At 47.7% G+C, this 19,724-nt stretch overlaps 1 protein-coding gene across 2 annotated transcripts in view; it reads left to right on the top strand.

Annotated features, from left to right (window-relative positions):
* NRG2 (neuregulin 2) overlaps positions 1 to 19,724 on the top strand; it is a 185,129-nt gene that overhangs the window by 94,865 nt on the left and 70,540 nt on the right. The gene's annotated exons all lie outside the window — the stretch shown is intronic.

Here is a 19,724-nt window from a genome sequence, read left to right as displayed (position 1 = left end):
ACAACAAGGCTGAGGATCTGACTCAGCTCTCCTGATTCACAGTTGTGCACTTTAAGGCATGAGGATGAAGAGATTTGTTGATAACTAAAGAAGAGGTGTCAGGTGAAAAAGGTTGCCACGGGCAAATGGTCCTCACCCAGCCAGCGTGATGTCTGCAGTGCAGTCAGGAATGAACATTACTACATGAAAACGTAACGTCCTGAGCAGGCTCTTCTGTCGCTTTCTTGGGTACCAGTATTGGTAAAGCAGCAGCAAAGGCACGCTAAAATTTTGGGCTGTGTAGCCCTAGCACCTAGCCCATATGTACTGATTACAGCGCGTGCTTATGCCTCTTCATTGCTCCTCTCTCTCAGCCGATGTGTCAAGGCAGGCTCATGGATGCTGATCTGTCCTGCTGCTGATGGTGTAGGTGCTGCAGACCCTTCCCAGAGCAAGTGACCTCGGCTTCCACAGCCCTCCCAAGCTTTAATTTTTCGTGATAATACTTCTAGCTCTTCTACTGACAAACCTCCAGGTGTAAGATTGTCCTCCTGGATCTGCAGACAGGTGGCTGCAATGCTGCTGTTGTTGCTGCTTAGGACTTGCCGAAGCTGCGTTCCAGGAAATTGCTCCTTTCTGTGGTCGAGCTCATCCATTCTACCTGCTCCTGATGGGCAGAAGAGAAAGCAGGAATGGCAAAGAAATGTTGTACAGTAGAAATATGTTGATAACAGCTTTCAAAACCACCTCTGTCCACGTCGCGTGTATTTGGTTCGTGGTTTGAGTTATTAGTGCTTCTGGAGAAGTTTCCTTGTCTATCCTATATTTAGAAAATGTGGGCAGGCCATGCAATTTTAAAACAAGCCTCGTGTTAGCAGGGCCATTGCTAATTTCATGTGTTGTAACATTTTGTATTGGTAATGTTTTGAGTCAGTGTTTGAGAGAGATGGCATGAGTCACCGCTCTGGTTAGGTAGATATCTTGTTCATTTCAGGGGATTAGAAAGGAAAAAAGAAGCAGTAGTAATCTGAAGCACTGCCAACTGTTTTTGTTTTATTGCCAGAACTGTGATAATCTGGTATTTCCCGTAAAGCCCCAGGTGCTGTACTTGCTTTATTTTCTGAGAATCTCCAATTTCTCTTATCCTTTGTCATTGCAGGGCAAAGGCAGACAGTGTGTCCTTTCTGGGGCCTAAACATTCACAACATCAAAGATAATAACAAACCTCAAACACCTTTCTAGATGGATAGCTTGTTATATTTAATCCAATATTACAATTTTTGAGAAGGAGAAGAGGCTCAATTCATGATTTCCAAGTGAGCTGGGCTATGTGAGGCACCCAGCTGTCCTCTCCTCCTTTCCTCTTCTCTTTGTGGTCTTTTTTTGCAGGTCAGAAGGGACACCGAGTGTCTCTCATACATGCTTGCTATCTTCTCACGCTAATGGAGAAGCAAACACCCCTGAGCCTGCCTCATCTCTTCTGCCACGCGCAGGCTTAGCAGCTGCCTCATTGTAATAGTTGGGGCCCTGGCCTCGAAATGGCTGGGGCGTTTTTCTGCATTGAAGCCTTGGGGCTTGTCTGCACAGGGAGACTCTTGCAAAACATGCTTGGCCTAGGGTGTGAATTTAAAGAGAAAGAGCTGTTCTGCACCAAATTCCTACCTTAAATTATCTTATTCTACAGAAAAAATGGCTAGTAATTTTACCGTGTTGCTGGCTAGACTTGGTTGAACAACTGTACTTGACCTGAACAGCCAAAAGCTCTTGTGGCAGCTCCATTCTGAGCTGGCCTTGGGTTCTCGATGCTGGCTCCAGTTAGCACTGCGGAGGAGGCAGGGAGAAGGCTGGTGCCCTAAGGCTCCCTGTGTACCGCCTTAGAGGTTCTTGGTACCCTCTGGAAAAGCCACCCTGAAGAGAGACTGTGCAGACCAACCCAGATTGACAGTCCCCCTTCCTCAGGTTTGGACTTGGATCAGCTGCTCGAGTCCAATCCTGTCAGAGCAGTCTGGGATTCAACTTGAGGAATTACCCTGAGTCAGCAGCTCCTCCACGCAGCACTCATGGTCCATGTTAGCTGGCTGAGTTGCTGGGGCGGTGTGCTATGGGAGTTGCATGTAGGTGTGGTATTTTGCTTTGTAGACCGCAAATAGGGTCCTCACTGAGAGCTATCAGACTGGGCACCCTAGCTGTCATCTGTAACCCTCATGTGCCAGAGCATGAAGCTTCCTGACACCTCCTCAAATCCATCCCTTGGGCGCTGTCTCAGCACCACCATGCCAGACCTGAGATTCTGGGGAAATGGTCCTATGGGGAGCTGACACAGGTGAACTGTGCCTGCTGAGCTGGAGTCGGAGATGTGGTGGTGGTGCCCAGCCCAGCTCTTGGTAGTGGATGGAGGTCCCATACCCCCAGTTACACTGGTGCAAGGTGTAATGCTTTCCATGTGAAGCATTACTGTGTCTCTTGCAAGGATGGTGTGTGAATAGGGAAGGACCTTTGCATTTGGGACTTGAGGAAGGGACCCTGGAAACAGGTTTCATGCCACAGGATTAAAACCTGAGGTCTCTGAAAGGAGAAGGGACATTGTGACAGTACAGAATGTCAGGTAAATTAAGCACTCTTTCTTTATGTCTCTGCTGGGGCCAAAGCTGGAAGCCCAGACATTCCTAACTGCTCCTGACTGGTTTTCACTTGGTACATCAGTATTCCTGGATGTTGTTGTCACTGCAGTCACTGAGGACAGGACCATAGCAGGATTGGCAGAATGGGCGAGACATTTATATGAAGCATAGGCATACTGTCAGTTGGATTAACTAGGGTAAAAGTGCACGCAGGGGTTATGAGCCTCTGGGTATCAGGGCAGAAAACCAACTCTGACCTTGAGAGAATGCAGAAGAGTTCCCTATTGGGAAGTTGTTCAAAAGGAGTAAGAGATACTCACTGCCATGAAGTGGAGGTCCCTGTCTAGCAAGGAGCATGGTCTAACCCAACATGGCAGCCTCTCTGCAACATGGTGGTCTTTTCTGGTGGCTTTCTGTGCCTGTCACGAGTCCCCGTGCATCACTGAAGCCTTCCCCTGTTCTTCACTGCTGGAGTTGCCCTGCTAACAGAGTTGGCTGCTTTGAGGACTCATCAGGGCTGAAGTGATTTATTCCTCAGCCATTTATTGCAAATGAACCACTGGAAGTCTTTCAAAAGCCATCTTCTGTTGACCAAAGTTTAGCTAAATGTTTTAGCAGCATCAGCTTTACAAAATGAATTAGAGGTAGAGGGGAATTCTGGGAGGGTGAGGTTTATGTGTTAAAGAGTCCTTGCTGACCAGGATCTCCCTCTCAAAGTTACCTAGTTATTCAGGGGATCAGTGAGGGAGCCAGGAATTACAAGCCAAGTGCTGGTGAGGCACTGGAACAGGTTGCCCAGGGAAGCTGTGGATGCCCCATCCCTGGAAGTGTTCAAGGCCAGGTTGGATGGGGCTTTGAGTGACCTGGTCGAGCAGAAGGTGTCCCTGCCCAGGGCAGGAGGGTTGGACTAGATGATCTTCAAGGTGCTTTCCAACCCAAACCATTCTGTGATTCTGGATATCTAATGAAAGGCCAAAGTATCTGTATGAAAGCAGGTAATCCTTTGCCAGCATTTAGATTGTAGTAAAGTCTTTTGATACAGCCCTAGCATCCCAAATTAATTCCAGTTGGTAGGGACAGGAGAGCATCACATGGGCTGAAAACAGGGTGGGGAGAACTGTGAACAATGGATTAGGATAAACAGCAGTGTGTCAAATTGTCAGGGGAGTGAAGGAGAGCACAGTTGTTGGCAGCTGAAGTTTTGCCATTCTGTCCTTCATGGCGAGCCGTGCACAGTTAACCTCTGCTGCCTTTCCCTGGAGCTCCTACAGCAATTAAGGAGAGTCTGTGAGTGTACTTGGGACGTTGGGTCTGTTCATCTTTAGTTACCTGGGAAGGTTTTTCAGAATATGCTTCATAGGGCAGGGCTGATGTGTGATCCTGTCTGAGGTGTCCATTTAGCTTTTGTTCGTGTTCACAAAGACGCTCCCAGTTAATTATCTGATATTTTGACCAGACATTTATTTACCACCAAATTACAAAGGAAGGTGTGCAAGTTGAAAAATTGAATGACAAGCATAATAGGAGAAGCTGTGCTTGACTGTGATGTTCAGTCTGGCTTTGGGTGACAGCGGGGTAACTACTGCTGTGCATCCCTGCTCAGAAGCACCATTATAAAAGCAAATCTGGGATGGATCTGTGTGTGTGCAGGGATCCTGTAACTACAAACAGCAGCATTTAGGTGAGCAGGAAGGCTTTCTTCTCTTAGTATTTCAGGCTTGACCATTACATACAGGAACTGCCACTGTAGGGCAAGGGCATGAGGATGAAGAGCTTTCACAGACTGCGAGTGAGTTCAAGAGGAAGCTCAGCTTCTACATCCTGCAGCTGGGGCAGAGTGTGATGGGAGAGTGACACAGCCTCAGGGCAGCAGGGAAGTATTTCTGAGCTGTGGGTGATAGTGGAGCTCCTGATGCACAATCCTAAACTGTCAGAAGACCAGAAAAAGCAGCACCAATAGTCAAGTGCCTGTCTGAGAGGATGATTTAGGCCCTCCCGATTTCATGAAGACACAGCTGCCTGGAGCTCTTCAGTGAGTTGTGGGAGATAGTCAGCATCTCCAGAAATGAAAGGAGGATGAGGCTGGGGCTTAAGAGTGATGTTCAAGGTTTTCAGCATTGTTGATTTTGCAAAGGAAAAAAAAAAACCCCTGCATCTCACAGCCAAGGTGAATTGAGAGAGGAAGGACAAAGATGAGTGATTTTGGTTATTTATGATTGGTGGCAGCTGTCATGGACAAGAAGAACAAAACAGAAAGAAGCGGTAGTGTAAAGGACTGGAAGACAAAGGGAGAGATGGACTACCTCTTTGGGAATAGGGGGAACATCCCTTTTGCACCTGGGGACCAAAAGAACCTCACAGGTCTCAATAGCTGATAATGTGGCTGGGTTCCCCATCACCTGCTAACTAGTGTGCCCTTGTCCTGACAACCTTTCCTGCAGGGACCCTGGGCCTTTTCCCAGAGGGGATCTAGTGTTGCCTGTTGGAGAGGTTGTGAGGTTGGGATCAGGTATATCCTTGAAGTCAGCCAGGTACTGGGGCACTCTGTGGGATGCAGCGTAGCTGTGTAGTACTAGGTTGTTCGTGTGTCTGGATCCTGGTGAGCTGGATGGATGTTGCAGGGCTGATCCCACCTCAGGACAGGGACGCGGTCTGCTGAACTTCTGAAGGCTTCTTCCAAGCTTATTCTTGTAATCCTGTGATTTGTTGTCCCCCTGAACCCTGTCTTTGGGCCTTTCCAGTTTGGTTCTGTAGATGCTGAAGATGGTAAATGTTTGTCAGAAAGTCACAAGCACAGGGTATTTAGACGGAGTGTTTCCTACAAAAATGTTCCCCAGCAGAGGAGACCCCACTCTTTCCATCAGGTTTTTCATACTCTTTCTCAGACTCCTGAATATGCCTTTTTTGGGCTTCTAGGGGGGTGCATTCCTCTGCATTCATGGATGCCTTGAGGAGATGGTGGAATGGAGGAGCAGAGAGAGTGCTAAAGTGAAGGAGGAATTCTGCTTAAGCTGGAGCATCTGGGCAGAGAGCCTTCCGCCTTCCTCTTTCTTGTTTAGCTCAACTGCTTCCTTGCTTTTCCCTGTCACTCTTGTATGAAGATGAGAACCGTCCATGCTTATAGTACAAGATGAATCCCACGTTGTGCTCTGTCTTTTCTCAGATCTTCCTTGCATCCCAAACTCCTTCCACTTGTCGTCACTGGTGCTGAAAATTGGCATTTGTGGTGACATCCAGAGGTCCTGACTGCAGCATTGTTCCCCTTGTGCTATTCACAGCACAGAGTCATAAGAAGAGACAGTCCCTGGGATCTTTGAGAGAGGAAATGGAAGCACAGAGAAGGGATGTGAATTGTCCCACTTTACGCAACATTTCTGGGATAAAACCCAGCACTATTAATAGCTTTTTGCTCAACAATCATCTTTTGTTCAGAACTCTGGTTTTCACCTTAAGTTGTTTGTGTCGTGCAGGATCTGTTGGCCAGTTTGGTGAAAGTTCCCACCTTGTGATTTGCAGCTAGATGTAAAGCAGGTCCAATTTTAACTCAGAATTGTCCTGGGCCATCAGAATGGTGCCTATTGTCTTTTCTTCACCAGCATTTCATTACTGCATCATTTGTCTTTGGTTTTGGTTGCTTGCAGTATCTCCTAGAAAATTACTTGTGCCACACCTTCCTTTGCTGCCTTTCCCTAAATCCTTCAGTGGAGTAGCTGGACAACCAGCAAGGGTTTGATTGCATCAAAACCTCAAATTTTATCTACCTTCCTTCTTACTCATTGCCCGTGAATATTCTATAAAGTGAACTTTCTGCCAGAAGTGTTTGTGGAAGCAGGGACTGTTGATTAAATTTTAACGAAAAGTCACAGGAAGCAAATTTTAAAATTGCAACTGTGTGTTTGTGATAATAAAAGCTCTGTCACTGCTGTCAGGGACTAGAATTGATGTAGGCCACAAAATCTCGTTATCCAACCCAAATGAGCCAGAGTTGCCTGATTTTTTTTTTAAACACAAGCCACAAACTGCTCATGAGCAATTTACAAGCCAAAAATTAGCCACTATGGCTTTCCAGAGAATAGTTCTGAAGAATATTGCAATAAGCAATGTTCAAATATAAAATGAGGGAAAATAAGGATAAAAAAATTAATCAGGAAGAGCTGACATCCTTGAGACTCCTGGCAGCCATAAATCAGCCTGGTTGGGGGACATTTCAGTGTAAGCCACCCATCACTGCACTTCAGTGGGGGTCCAGAGCTATTCAGAACAATGCTGGGAAGCCGCACTCTGGACAAGGCAGGAGACACGCTGTGTTAGTGTCTCCACTGGGCAGTGCCCAGAGTCCCAAATGGAATTTACAGCTTGCTGCTTCCCTGCAGCCCACGGAGGAGGACGGCCCCTTCTCTGCGGGGCTTGGGTGCTCCCTTGGCTCGGCCAGCATGCGGGCGCTGCTGGCACGGAGCACGGACGGTCCCTCTCTGCAGATCATGTTCTGTTGCAGGGGGTCCTGCTGATTTCAATGGAGAGGTCAATGTGTGGGAAGGGAGCAGAACTCGGCCTGACACAGTCCATAGCTCCAGCGGCGGCAGAGACCCAGGGCGTCCTGGGCATCGAGAGAATATTGTAGTATAGGGTGGTAATTCCATCCACACTTGGTGGGTTTTGGGCATGTATGTATCTGACTGCCTTGAAAAAGCTATCTCAGGGATGATCTTTATTTTCTTTCGTTTTCCTGTGTTTGGATGAAAAACAGACCTGCGGTCACTGTCTGAGGTTCTTTTGGTACCAGTGCTTTAAAGCATTTCTTGAACTAACAGGAAAACTTTTAATCTTTCTAATATAATATTACAGAGAACAAACAAGTCTTTAATGCAAGCCCCAGGGTCTCTTGTGGGGAGATCCTGATAAAAATACCGCTTTCTGTTTTGGAAATACCCTCTAGTGGATTTGTCAAAACCCTACCAGAGACAATGGTGAACTTTCAAAGTTAGCAGAGACATGGAAAAAAAAAAAGGTAATTAAGACTGCAAGTGGTTGGTTTTTGTCACGGATTGCTAGCGAATATGATTTGATATGTTAAAAGTTAAAAATTTCCCCACCTCAATGTTAGAAACTGCTGATAGAATGTATTTGTCCAGAAGTGCTTTGTGCTTTGTTCTTAGGATGCCTGCTTTGTGCAGTGTTTCAACCTGGTCGTGTATGAAACAGCAGGACATCCTCTGGCCCAGGACTTCCCTGGAGGTTGAAATACCCAAAAAATGTTGTGAACTAGGCTGTTCAATCTGACCTTCACTTGACCTCTACCTGACCTGAATTAACATCTTCGTAACTGATCCCAAATTTTGATGATTTTCCCCTACTTGCTGATGTCAAGCTTGTTTAAAAACACTTGTTAAAAATTACTCTCACCTGTAAGTCTGCTGAGCAGGGAAGGAGGCAGATTCTGCAGTGATGTGGGGTGGGTTTGAACAGTCCCTCTGCGGTGAGGTGCTGCAGACGATCCTGTGACCTCAGACATCGCATCTCAGTAATTTAACATCTCTGGGGTCCTCATTATGTTTAAATACAATATAGAGAGGAGGAATGAGATGTCCATAAGTGCTGTGCATCTAAAGCTGAGTGCATCCCTGGTCCTTTGCTTTTACACCTAGCTTTGATGGGCATGAGACAGGGCTAGGCAGAGAGAGGAGGTTTCACCTGGTAAGCCTTGTGCCTCTCTCAGACACTTGGTCACATTTATCTATTTGTAGTGGCTGATTTATCTGAAGGACATGGTGGCTGGTGTTTGGGGTTGTTCTGCACCCATGGCATTGCAGCGGCTCTTGTTTTTGCAAGTTTACCTGCAATTCTCCCACCAGTCCATGATGGTGTGTCTTCTGTCCTCTTGTCATTGGGAGAACCCAGGCAGTGCAGACAGTCTCAGCTGAAAGAATTTCAGCTCCTTTTGAACTGAGCTTTTTTTCTCCTATGTTTTAAAGAAACACTCCTGTGGTTGATAGAACTATAAGACTTCAAATAGGTTTTTTTTTGTCCCTTTCTAGAACCGATGATATTCCACTAACAACCATTTTACATCAGCAAATACTTCCCTGTAACCTGAAATGTAACCTTGAGCTTTGCCATGACCGTAAGGGGTCTATATATGGTTTAATGTACAGATTTAATAATAAACACTTAATGAAACAGGTTTTTTTGCTAACTTAAATTGTTTTGTCTCTTAGGATGAGGGTTACACTTTCCTTTGGTGATTGAAAGATGATGGATGCCACCAGGTCTTTACCAGGGCACTAGGGCAAGTAATTTGTGCTTAGTGTTCAGTGGCTGAAACAAAGAATTAATGTATTTTAAAGTTTTGGATGCTCTGGGTAATTTGTTTGTTGGCTCAGTCGTGACTGGCAATCCACAGAGTATGGGTGGGCCATTTTTCTAGCTGATTGTGAAGATAGAGATAAAGCTATATTTTATGAATTGCTGTTTCCAAGGTCATCTGGATATTGAGCAGTTCATAAAATATATCTTTGTTCAAAGATATATTTGATTATATAAAATATGATCCCAGAATCAATTGGGTAAAAACAAGATGTTGCCTTTAGGGCTGAAAACACATTGTTAGAGGCATGAAGAGCAGAAATTGTTGATGCTGTCTTTGTGTGGCTATTGTTTTTGGTTTTAATAGGAACAGAATGAATGACATTTTTCCACCAGACCACTTATGCTCAACTATACCTCCAGGACAACTTCCTGGCCAAAAATATTCAAAACAAACAAACACAATAGCAATTCTACTCCAATTACATTGTTTGCAAACCAGCTAGTGTTCATAGAGTACTAGGTTTGGCAAATCCAAGCACTTCAGCCCTGGATTTTAATATTCGAGATTTGTACGGGAATTACTTCTAGCTGTTATGCTATTCAGGTAAGCGTTTGAGTGGCCATGTGCATGGGCACCTCCAGCCTTTCATAGAATCATAGAATCATAGAATCATAGAATGGTTAGAGTTGGAAGGGACCTTCAAAGATCATCTAGTCCAACCCCCCTGCAAGGAGCAGGAACATCCCCGACTAGATCAGGTTGCTCAGAGCCTCATCCAGCCTGGCCTTGAATGTTTCCAGGGATGGGGCTTCCACCACCTCTCTGGGCAACCTGTCCCAGTGTTCTACAACTCGCATTGTAAAAAAATTTTTTCCTAATATCCAATCTAAATCTACCTCCCTCTATTTTAAAACCATTACCCCTCGTCCTATCACAACAGGCCCTACTGAACAGCCTCTCCCCATCTTTCTTGTAGGCCCCCTTGAGGTACTGGAAGACCGCTATCAGGTCTCCCCAGAGCCTCCTCTTCTCCAGGCTGAACTGGAGAACTCTCAGCCTGGCCTCATAAGAGAGGTGCTCCAGCCCTTTTATCATCTTCGTGGCCCTCCTCTGGACCTTCTCCAACTGGTCCATGTCCTTCTTGTGTTGGGGGCTCCAGAACTGGACACAGTATTCCAGGTGGGGTCTCACCAGGGCAGAGTAGAGGGGCAGAATCACCTCCCTCACCTGCTGGCCACACTTCTCTTGATGCAACCCAGGATGCAGTTGGCCTTCTGGGCCGCAAGGGCACATTGCCTGCTCATGTTGAGCTTCTCGACCACCAGCACTCCCAAGTCCTTCTCCTCAGGGCTGCTCTCGATCCATTCTCCACCCAGCCTGTATTTGTGCCTGGGATTGCCATGACCCAGGTGCAGGACCTTGCCCTTGGCCTGCTTGAACTTCATGAGGTTGGCACGGGCCCACCTCTCCAGCCTGTCAAGGTCCCTCTGGATGGCATCCCTCCCTTCCAGTGTGTCGATGGCACTACACAGCTTGGTGTCATCAGCGAACTTGCTGAGGGTACACTCTATCCCACTGTCCATGTCGCCGACAAAGATGTTGAACAGGGCCAGGCCCAACATGGACCCCTGAGGGACGCCACTCGTGACCGGTCTCCACATGGACATTGAGCTGTTGACCACCACACTCTGAGTGCGGCCATCCAGCCAACTCCTTATCCATCTCTGACTCCTGCTGCCGTACCTCTGTGGGAAGAGCACAGCAGCATGGTGCATGCTAGGTGCAGAGCACATCTCCCGTGTCCTTGGAGAGCTTTGGGTTATTGACTCTTGGTGAAACCTACGTCTTTACAGTTACTGCACAGATAGACCCATGGATGGTGGAGGCAAGATGTAAACACCCAAGGTGAGCCCTGTCATCTAGGGCTGGCTCCCATGGTGGAGTCCCTCTCATCAAGAGAGAGGGAGAAACATGGCTATGTGATCATTGAATGGCTTAATAGTGGCTACAGCAGAGTGCTGCTCCTTGAAAATTTAAATTTGACATTGTGGTTTATCTGCCCAGGATAGAGATGTCTGAGTGAGCTGCTGCACTGTGCAAAGACAGTCATATTAACAGCTGTGAGAAAGTCTAATGGTCCTTTTCTGCATAAACTGTAAATATAAGTTGCCTAAAGCATAAAGCATGTTACAGCTACATTATATTGTATATTCCCAATTTGGAGCCTGTAGTTACCCACCAGTAACCCCACCAGGGTTGCAGCAGAGGCTGGGATAGGGTGATATGTCAGCTTGACATTGAGATTCTCTTCTGGAGGCTCTGAATGTGTATGGTTTGTGGAGATTGTGTCCATCCATTGAATAAATCCGGGATCTTTTGCTCACTCCCATCTTTCAGATATGGCTTTAGTTAAATACAACCCTGTTACCGTCAGTGGCATCGGAGGGTCACAGGTTCAGAGGAGTTCTTGTGACCCTGTCAGCAAAGAGTTGAACTTTGTTCAGAGTCCCAGCTGCAGATGCCACAGCCTGCCTAGGTGCACAGCAGTGACGGCGGTTTTACTGTCTCTATAAAAACCCAGAAAAAAGGAGGGTAAACGCTTAAAGCGCATTAAGTGTTAAGCAAGGGGTTTTTTTCAAGTGGAGCTCATGCTTTCATTCCTTCTGGCTAGAAGGAGCTTTCTTCAGAGCAGATCCCTCTTTGACAAGTTGGTATTTGCAGCCAGTATTGAAATGGTCAAAGAGCCACGGTGGGCAGGAGCTGCTGCTGCTGCTGCTGAGCTTCAGTTCTGTCTTCTCGTCAAATAAAGGCCAAAGAAAATACAGACCAAAGGAGCATCACCTCTGATAAAAACAGTAGAGGCAGCAAACATCTCAGAAGCAGTAGGGCTGCATTAGCCAAGAAGTAAGATGTATTAGCCCAGTGCAGAGCATGCTGACCCACAAAGACATGTCTGGTGTAGTAGTGGTACTGGTACTACTACGACCTTGTAGTAGACATGACAGAAATGGGAAAAAATTCTGTTTGGTAAGGTGTCACCATATTTGCAAAGTTTGTGTTTGAATTTGGGGCAAGTTGAGGCTGCAAAACATTTCTCATTAAAAGATGAATTCTGGAATGTTCTGTCTGGGAGAACATTGAAACTATCCCATCTGAGGTGCCCTACGTAAAAGGGAAGGCTTGTACTCCTGCGGGTGAGACTGTGAACAGCAAAGTGGTGGGGACCCTCCAGAAGGAGCTCAGGGAATAGCAGCCTTTGAGATGTGGCCTGAGTAGGTATCATGACCCCAGATCTTGTACTTCAATGGCAAGGAGCCTGGAAGCCTTAAGGACTGTGCTTGTAGCATCCTTTAGGTGTCCAGATGTCCCTGATGAGAACAGGGAGTGCAGACCCTTGGAGACACTGCCGGACCTGCAGCTTCTTAGGGATCTGATGGGCAAAGTGCCATGGGAGGCAGCCCTGGAGGGAAGAGAGGCCCAGGAAAGTTGGTTCATATTCAAGGAGCACCTCCTCCAAACTCAGTAGCGGTGCATCCCCATGGAGAACAAATCGGGCAAAAAGGCCAGGAGGCCGGCGTGGATGAGCAAGGAGCTCCTGGACCAACGGAAAGTAAAGAAGGAAGCCTATAGAGGGTGGAAGTGGGGACAGGTAGCCAGAATACAGAGAGGCTGTGTGAGTGGCCAGGGATCAGGTGAGGCAGGCTAAAGCCCTGACAGAATTGAATCTGGCCAGGGATGTCAAAAACAACAAGAAAAGCTTCTATAGGTATGTAGGAGACAAAAAGAGGTCCAAGGAGAATGTAGGCTCCCTGCGAAAGGGAATGGGTGACCTGGTTACCCAGGACACGGAGAAGGCTGAGATGCTCAATGACTTCTTTGCCTCAGTCTTCACCGATAAGGACTTTTGTGTCACCACCCAAGCCATGGAAGGCACAGGCAGGGACTGGGAGAATGAAGAACCGTCCACTGTACTCGAAAAGCAGGTTCGGGAACATCTGAGGAACCTGAAGGTGCACAAGTCCATGGGACCTGATGAAGTGCATCCGCGGGTCCTGAGGGAACTGGCAGATGAAGTTGCCAAGCCACTGGCCATCATATTTGAAAAGTTGTGGTGGTCTGGTGAGGTCCCTGATGACTGGAAGAGAGGGAACATAACCCCAATTTTTAAAAAGGGGAACAAGGAGGACCTGGGCAACTACAGGCCGGTCAGCCTCACCCCCATGCCTGGCAAGGTCATGAAGCAGATTCCCCTGGAAACCATGCTAAGGCACATGGAATGCGAGGAGGTTGTTGGTGACAGCCAACATGGCTTCACCAAGGGCAGATTGTGCCTGACCAATTTGATGGCCTTCTATGACAGGGTGACAGCATCGTGGACAACGGACGAGGAAAGGACATCATCTACCTGGACTTGTGCAAAGCTTTTGACGCTGTCCCGCACGACATCCTTCTCTCTAAACTAGAGAGACATGGGTTTGATGGACGGACCACTCGGTGGATAAGGAATTGGTGGGATGGCCGAACTCAGAGAGTGGTGGTCAACAGCTGGATGTCTAGGTGGAGACGGGTCACGAGTGGCGTCCCTCAGGGGTCTGTGTTGGGCCCAGCCCTGTTCAACATCTTTGTTGGTGACATGGACAGTGGGATAGAGTGCACCCTCACCAAGTTCGCCAATGACACCAAGTTGTGTGGTGCCGTTGACACGCTGGAGGGAAGGGATGTCATCCAGAGGGACCTTGACAGGCTGGAGAGGTGGGCCCATGCAAACCTCATGAAGTTCAATCAGGCCAAGTGCAAGGTCCTGCACCTGGGTCATGGCAATCCCAGGCACAAATACAGGCTGGGCGGAGAATGGATCGAGAGCAGCCCTGAGGAGAAGGACTTGGGAGTGCTGGTGGTCGAGAAGCTCAACACGAGCAGGCAATGTGCCCTTGCGGCCCAGAAGGCCAACCGCATCCTGGGTTGCATCAAGAGAAGTGTGGCCAGCAGGTCGAGGGAGGTGATTCTGCCCCTCTACTCTGCCCTGGTGAGACCCCACCTGGAATACTGTGTCCAGTTCTGGAGCCCCAACATAAGAAGGTCATGGATCACTTGGAGAGGGTCCAGAGGAGGCCACGAAGATGATCAGAGCACCTTTCCTATGAGGCCAGGCTGAGAGAGCTGGGGCTGTTCAGCCTGGAGAAGAGGAGGCTCTGAGGAGACCTTATAGCAGTCTTCCAGTACCTCAAGGGGGCCTACAAGAAAGATGGGGAGAGGCTGTTCAGTAGGGCCTGTTGTGACAGGACGAGGGGTAATGGTTTTAAAATAGAGGGTGGTAGATTTAGATTGGATATTAGGAAAAAAATTTTTACACTGAGGGTGGTGGAGCACCGGGACAGGTTGCCCAGAGAGGTGGTGGAAGCCCCATCCCTGGAAACATTCCAGGCCAGGTTGGATGAGGCTCTGAGCAACCTGATCTCATTGGAGATGTTCCTGCTCCTTTCAGGGGGGTTGGACTAGATGACCTTTGAAGGTCCCTTCCAACCCTAACCATTCTGTGGTTCTATGATTCTCCACCTCCGTGCAGTAGCCTAGAGGCAGGAAGTCCTAGTGCCTGTGTGGAAGGGCTGTAGTGAGGCCAATGACTTGGACAGCCTGAGAAACACATCACATTTCCAAGAGATCCCATGTGCAGCTTCCCTTCCCTTCTGGGAGAGGAGTGTCCTGAGCTGAGAATTGCAGTCAGGTGCGGGGTGTGTGCTGAAAGCCATTGCTCTGATGTAGGCACGTCAAGGCATCACCTGTGAGTTTGTAGGTCCTAAGTCTCCTCACATCTCTTCCACTTCCTTTGAGAAACTACTTTTCAGCTTCCCTTTTCTGTGGTCATGGGAATTCAAGCTAAGTTGCCTTCGTCCTCAGCTGCTCAGAGAGATACAGAAGGATCCTGTCCTCCCAGTTCTCCAGATCCACCTACCTTAACATTTTGCCACCCCTCCATATGCCAGGCAGTGTGAGGGAGACTCCAGTGGTTGGCACTCCTCCTCTGGAGGAGGCCAGGAAGATAAGTCACGTCTACTTGCCGCGTCTGTTGCCCGGAGATCCCAGATGTCTGTAGATTGTCCGCTCTGGAGGATCTCCCACAATGATCAAGATGCAGGTCTTGAGGTAGTGGTTGTGGCTGGTGTTGGTGGCTGTTGAAGAACTGAGCACCTTTCCTGGGATGACTTGCTTCTGCTTTATGCTGCTGAGGGGTTGTTTACATACGATGCTTTGTGGGTGAGATGTGGTTTTGTTACTGCTCTGTTGTTGGACTCGATTTGGGCACTCTGCCCGTTTATGATTAATGATGTTTTGAGCTGAGGCTCTAAGGTGCTTTCAGGCATACTGTAGGTACCAGGAGTAAAAGAGGTGTTGTTATCATCAAAGTGCTTCAATGTAATATCAAATTAATCAGAAGTCAATTAACTAAAGCAGTGTGTACATATAAGTCCTTTTATGGTAACGCATGTGGTGTAATTTAGAGCTCAATTTTTTAGACTTTTGTAACCTTTTCCCCTCTATGAGGAGATGATAACTTGGCAGCAGACACCAGGACCTGTCCTGCAAAGTCCTCTTAGTGAAACATGACTCTTGAAACAGGTTAGGGAATTGTGTGCATTTGGTGAATCTGGCCCTGGCATTTTTTAAGGTTAATTCTATGGCCTGCACAAGTAGCATAGGCTGGGATCTAATAGTTTCTTGGATTTCATCTGACTTTCAAGTGAGCAAAAATCTGTAGAAAATCTGTATTTATTGTTGGTCTCAGCTTTACGAGGATTAAACCTTCTATGGTGTTCTACAGCACACCGTACGCTTGACGTGGTTGTCTATCAGAAAAATTGACTGGAGTGCAGCTGCCTCTTCTGTCCAGCACCTCAAGCTTTGTGAGCCTGGTGGATCTTCAGCCCCCCAGAGAGGAGACTCAAACTTGGGTAGAGGAGGGGTTGACAGGATTACAAGATGACTAGAGATACTGGATCCTAAATGATTGCCTGAAGCTAGCTGTAGCCTCAGTCTGGCAAGCCTAGCCAAAAACCTCCTCCCTGTTTTCGTGAACCCCGTGTCAGTGGTAGCTGAGCGCTGTGCGTTGCTAAACTAGCTGTGGAGGAGATGACGAGCTGGCAGACCACAGCCATGAGATGCAGATAATGAGGAGCTGGAATGGCAGCTTCAGCTCAGCCTGCGCCGGGCAGATAGGGTCATTCGGGTGGCCCTGGTTCGGTGTTTTGGCTCTGACAAAAGCTGAAAGCTCTGAAAAAGCTGTACCGGCTGCATCTGAGCAGCAGTAGCCTGTGCAGAGGAGGCTGGGAAGCCAGGAGCTGGTGGTAACGTGGGGAAACTGGACCTGGACCCTGCTTGGTATACGCCCAAGACTGTTTGCCAGGGATAGTATCTTATCTTTATATGTATGAAGCTAGTGACTTGGTTTTCCCAACGTATTTGAAAAAGTATCAAACAGGGAGATCAAAATGACCCAAAATGTTCAGAGCACTAAAGGAAGGGGACACTTTTAAAATCCTCACAACTGCTTGAACAAGCTTGTGACTTTCTGAGCTGCAACTCTGTGATTTCAACAGGGCAGAGATAGGAAATGGGTAAATGTTAAAGCTGAAAATGAACCAAAATGTAAAATGTTGTCTTTTACATTCTCCAGTATTAGCTTTCTGCATGGTGTTTTGGTCTCTCAAGCTACTTTAGTTTACTGCTGGAGAAAGTTGAAAGGTGATTCCCTCATAGTTTACAGCTACCTAAAAAGGGAAGAAGATTCTGGTTGCTAGATGGGATCCAAATTTACCAGAGGAAGGCAGAGAGATCTGTTGGGTGGAAGCCAAATTTAAATTCAGGCTAGGAATAAGGGCTGCAGTTTAAACAATATGAATAGAAAACAGCGGAAGGTCTTTGGCTGCCAATACGCAGACTCAGCAGCAGTTAATGGCTCTAAATGAGGATTTCTGTGTTTTTCTAAAAGGTGCAGGAGTTATCAAGAGAGACTTTCCAGCCAAGAACAGCCCTTCCAGGTGACCAAGGCTGTGCTTCCCTTTTGACCAGAGCAGCCTGTGCGTGGCTCTGGATGCTGCGTCCCCAGGCGTGGGACTCTGCCTGCTTTTCTCATGCTGCTGCCCAAGCACAAGCCCCACTTGTAGCACAGGTGAGCTGGGCATCAGGGAGCACAGCTCTGTTTCTTTGTGCACAGTGCTTTTCCCAGTCCAAAATATTTCTGGATTGGATTCCCCTTTTGCTGGCCTGTCTGATTAAACTGGGGAATTACACTCCATGAAGTGTAGCTTGCAAGCTGAACGCACAATTCCTTTCCCTCCTGCAGTAAGACAGCCGAAGACAGCAAGACATTCTCCTCCCTTTTTCTGGGCAGGACTCTGCTGGAGGGGTGCAAAGCAGACAGAGCCCCTGCCCTGCCTGAGTGTCAGCTCCATCTCTGCCGTGCTTGGCATACGTCTCTTTTGGACCTGCCTCTTTAGGAATGACAGGCGTTTTATCACTGGTGGCCAAGAGCACAAGGTGCAAGAGGTGCATAGGTCTGGATGAGATATGATTCACATCTGTGATGAGGAACTGGGGACTAGAGATCTTGGAAGGTTTCTTGTTTGTCTTTGGCCCTCTCCTTCAATGATCTTCAGGTTTCTGGGCTTTGTTCTGCTCTTGCCAGCATTTTTCGGGGAGAGGGGCAGGGTTGACACATCTTTCTCCCAGGCCATGCTACCAGCTTCATAATTCTGCAGACCAGAAGCCTGGAAAAAATATGAAGCACCAATGCCAAGGTCAGGACCTTCCCAGTATTTAAGACACATGTATACTGTTGGCATGGTACAGGGTGACCTCGGTGTACAATAGGAGCCAACCGACACACACGCTCAGACAGAATAAATATTTGACAGAGTCTATTTCTCTGTTCCCCAAAGTGACTCCTATAAAAGCAAGGTCGTGTTTACCTTCCCAGCTCTCCATGCATGGTGTTCTGAGAAGAGACAAGCTCTCCTCTCCATTCATTGCCTTCCTGCTCTTCTGGGTGACCCATTTCTAGGCAAGGATCAGGGATATTGGCTTAACAAAACCCAGGACACCTTGGATTTTCACAGAACTCCTGAAATTTGGGGAAAGCTGAGATCGTTTTTGTTCAGAAGGCTCTCTGTCTGTGCCAAAGCACAGTGACCCAGGAAGCAGTGCAAGACGTCAGTGTGCAGCCTGAAGCAATTGCCTGCAGCTGTCCAAGCTGGTTTTTGTGCTGCTCCTGCCCCATTAGCACATGTGCAGCCCTCCCCATTTTGATCCCTGTGGCACAGGTTTCTAGGAAGCCTGCAGCAGACTTGGGTGTGCAGAAATAAGAGTCGGGAAGAATATTCGGTGGGGTTTTTTCTTTTTCACTTGATGTGCTAAACATGCTTCCTTTGCACTCCTGGATCTTAAGTTTGCTTCTGTGCCTCGGCGCTGCTGTAGCTGTGCAGCTCAGAGTCAGTGGAAGGTCTGTGTGCTTGGGACCAGACCTGCGCTGTTAGCCACCACCGTGCTGCCAGGCACATCTTCTCTCACGGTTGCAGGTGTCTCTGGGTTTGCCTTTCAGTTACTGTGAGCTTTGCCCCACCAATTTGTCTTACCCTGAACTGTTCAATTTCTGTCAATTTTTTGTGTCTTTTCAGTTAAGGACAATTTAGCTTCTTATGCCCTCACGTGTAAAACAAAGGGATATGAGAGTCCTCAGAGTTTGCTACCATGGGAGCTATATGCCCAGTGATTGCTGTGCTTTTTATTTTGCATAAGATCGCTTTCAGTGAAAACAGTCTTTAAATAAAATCAACCTACAATAACTTAGCTTGGCATGAAGAATGAGAGGAGACATACAGAGGTCTATAAAGTAGTGATTGCTCCAATGAAACCCATCCAGTTCCTCCTCCTTTGATTGCTTCTCCATATCACAAGATCAGAATGCACTAGGCAGTTAGAAGACGACTTTTGCATATTGGACTGAGGAAATACTTTGTAACACATCTCAGACAAGTGGAAACCATTGTTACCAATATTCTTAAGGCAAAACCAGCAACTTGCTATTCTCTTTTTTAAGGTTAATGCTGAGAATGAAAAAGTGAGCTGGAAGAGTGCAGAGCTGTCAGTTGAAAGAAAAATTGCAAGCCTGCTAATCCTTTCATACCAGGTATAATATAAAGCCTGGCAGAGATTGATAAGAAGTGTCTCGCTCTCTCTGCCTGTTGTTCCAGGTGCATGGTAAAATCACCTCTCTGAAACACCCAGGAAAGCTCACATGCAGAGCCAGGCTTCAGACTGGAAAGGCTGCTGGCCAGCCTGACATTGCAGATTCTAAGACCATTTTAAATAGCTGCTGATGCTGTCATGCCGAGTGATGGTCCATCTTAGCAGCAGGCACAGAGCATCCGTGGCACACGCTGCTTGGGGAAGGGGGACCACTCCCCGTGACCTACCTCTGCTCCTTCTGCAGTGAAACACTCTGGCTGTGGTTGGTGGGGCTGTGGGATTGGCAGCATGCCCATCAGCAGCAGCAGAGGCCATAGAGGTGTTAGTAGTCATCGGCAGCAATGGCAGGATGTAGAGGAAAATAATCTCCAAAGAGCTTGAGCTCCTGCATCCCTGGTCTGGCCTGGCAGGAGAGCCTGGCGAGCAGAGCAAACCCCGTCACAGGGGTCTCCTTGCAGGAGACATGCAAGGCCTGACTGTGTGAGTCTGGGCAGCCGTGGAGTGGTCAAGCCCAGCCACCTGGAGCAGAGAAAAGAGCGAGCTAGACTCGTGGGCTCCCTCCATGCTCTGTGTGG

The sequence above is a fragment of the Chlamydotis macqueenii genome, chromosome 14, assembly GCF_036417535.1.
Source record: "Chlamydotis macqueenii isolate bChlMac1 chromosome 14, bChlMac1.mat, whole genome shotgun sequence".
In the NCBI taxonomy this organism is placed as follows: domain Eukaryota; kingdom Metazoa; phylum Chordata; class Aves; order Otidiformes; family Otididae; genus Chlamydotis; species Chlamydotis macqueenii.
Note: the sequence above shows the minus strand (reverse complement) of the source record. Positions and strands in the feature narration are given on the sequence as shown.